Here is a 3,008-nt window from a genome sequence, read left to right on the forward strand (position 1 = left end):
TGGGGCACTATTCCTTCCACTGACACCAATGATGGGACACTATTCCTCCCACTGACACCAATGATGGGGCACTATTCCTCCCACTGACACCAATGATGGGGCCACTATTCCTCCCACTGACACCAATGATGGGGCACTATTCCTCCCACTGACACCAATGATGGGGTACTATTCCTCCCACTGACACCAATGATGGGACACTATTCCTCCCACTGACACCAATGATGGGGCACTATTCCTCCCACTGACACCAATGATGGGGTACTATTCCTCCCACTGACACCAATGATGGGACACTATTCCTCCCACTGACACCAATGATGGGACACTATTCCTCCCACTGACACCAATGATGGGGCACTATTCCTCCCACTGACACCAATGATGGGGTACTATTCCTCCCACTGACACCAATAATGGGACACTATTCCTCCCACTGACACCAATGATGGGGCACTATTCCTCCCACTGACACCAATGATGGGGGAACTATTCCTCCCACTGACACCAATGATGTGGGACTATTCCTCCCACTGACACAAATGATGGGGCACTATTCCCCCCACTGACACCAATGATGGGGCACTATTCCTCCCACTGTCACCAATGATGGGGCACTATTCCTCCCACTGACACCAATGATGGGGCACTATTCCTCCCACTGACACCAATGATGGGGCACTATTCCCCCCACTGACACCAATGATGGGGCACTATTCCTCCCACTGTCACCAATGATGGGGCACTATTCCTCCCACTGACACCAATGATGGGGCACTATTCCTCCCACTGTCACCAATGATGGGGCACTATTCCTCCCACTGACACCAATGATGGGGCACTATTCCTCCCACTGACACCAATGATGGGGGAACTATTCCTCCCACTGACACCAATGATGGGGGAACTATTCCTCCCACTGACACCAACGATGGGGCACTATTCCTCCCACTGACACCAATGACGGGGTGCTATTCCTCCCACTGATACCAATGATGGGGCCACTATTCCTCCTATTGACACCAATGATGGGGCCACTATTCCTCCCACTGACACCAATGATGGGGCATTATTCCTCCCACTGACACCAATGACGGGGAGCTATTCCTCCCACTGACACCAATGACGGGGTGCTATTCCTCCCACTGACACCAATGACGGGGAGCTATTCCTCCCACTGACACCAATGAAGGGGCGCTATTCCTCCCATTGACACCAATGACGGGGCACTATTCCTCCCACTGACACCAATAACGGGGCGCTATTCCTCCCACTGACACCAATGACAGGGTGCTATTCCTCCCACTGACACCAATGACAGGGTGCTATTCCTCCCACTGATACCAATGACGGGGCACTATTCTTCCTAGTGACCTAGTGTGTGTGTGTGGTGAAGTGATCATGGTGCCCTAAATCAATGTGACCCTCACTCAGAGTGACTGTCTGGCACCCCTGAACTGCCACATCAGGGGCACATTCACCACAGGCTTTTTGTTACATCCCTGACCAACAGCCCAGACCAGAGAAGCCCCCACCCCAAGCAGGAAGGCCTGAAGTTCTGGAAGGTTGGGGAGAGCCGGGACCTCAACAGGCACAACCCTCGCTCCCATCACTCCCACCTAATTACATTTGGGAAGTACTAACTGCTCCACCTCCGGTGCTGCGTTCTTTCCCGAAAAACTGACGGAAGCTAGAACTACCCCAATCTAGGCCAGAAGGCCAGGGACCAGACCCTCTGGCCAGACCCATGCAGCACCCATCCTCACTAGGAGCACCCTTCCAGATGGCTCAGACTCAACCATGGGCCAGCCCCCAGTATCTGTCGGGCAGCACGGCATAGGCACTACCGAAAACCGCCCTTCCAGGTGCAATGACACCATTGGATTTGCCTGCCCTCCCCTATGGGAGCAGCACAGCGCCTCCTCTGGCAACTGATAAGAACAGATACTACACTTGATCTTAGCCAAAAGGCCGAGAAGCCACCCATTTATTTAAATTTTTTTATAATAATACAGTTCCAAGCATACAAATAAATTACATTCATCCTGCGGTATATTGCCTGATGTGTTGCGCAGAGTAATGGAACCCCCGAAACATCACATCATGAATGACGCCGCATTACCCTGAAAGCATTACTTCAAAAACATGTCACAAAAAGTCAAGTCATATCATATATTGTCAAATCAAATGGCATTTCAATGAGCAACACGTGTGATGGGGGGGGGGGGGGGTGGAGGAGGTGGGGTAGGAAGGGGAAAAAAGTTCACAGGCCTGAAGCTTTATTGAACTGCCAAAGGATACGGGGTGGGGGGGGAGGGGAAATCTTCAGACCTCCTCTTCCCCCTTAAAGTCCATCAAGTGATAGTCTCTGAGCAGACTGTGGACCAGTCTGACGAGAAGCCACCCATACAACACTAGCCGACACTAGCTTGTAGGAACATGAAATGTTTATTTGACACTCTCACACAATATATATATATATATATATACCACTGGAGGACATCCCCCCCCCCCCAATTATATTACCCTAACAATACAAACTGTAACCAAGAACTTAATTAACAAAAGCTAATTAACTTGACACTTAACCCAGCCTAGGTGACTCAATGCCCACCCAATGCTGTGATTAATCAGATTTCCCCACTTCAGGCCAGACTTGCTGGCATCAAACTCCTAAAGTACAATACACATTGTTACAACTGTTAACACATCCCCCCAAGGATTTGCTAGGAGAGGCAAAAGGTGTTCCAGTTAGCACAATTAACAATACAAACAGTGATCTCCCCCACCTCCTCAGCCTAGTAGTCAACAGACTATAGCAGGAGACCTCAGTTGTAGACTGTTCGGCTCCTACATTGAAGAACATGAAACAGAGGCCAATGTGGCCAGCTATTTCAATTAACAAGTCTTCAGAATCAAACAAATATATTTCCTGATGGATATTGTTGATAAATATTACTGTCCCCTCTGAAGTAATCCAAAACCGCGTTCTCAGTGTCCATTAAGTG

At 49.7% G+C, this 3,008-nt stretch overlaps 1 pseudogene; it reads right to left on the reverse strand.

Moving 5' to 3' along the window:
- Positions 1–1,878: 1,878 nt before the first annotated feature.
- On the reverse strand, positions 1,879–1,983 carry LOC143999754 (U2 spliceosomal RNA; annotated as a pseudogene).
- Positions 1,984–3,008: the final 1,025 nt, after the last annotated feature.

Source organism: Lithobates pipiens, unplaced genomic scaffold (assembly GCF_037356315.1).
Source record: "Lithobates pipiens isolate NorthernLeopardFrog02 unplaced genomic scaffold, aLitPip1_a1.2 Scaffold_19, whole genome shotgun sequence".
Taxonomy (NCBI): domain Eukaryota; kingdom Metazoa; phylum Chordata; class Amphibia; order Anura; family Ranidae; genus Lithobates; species Lithobates pipiens.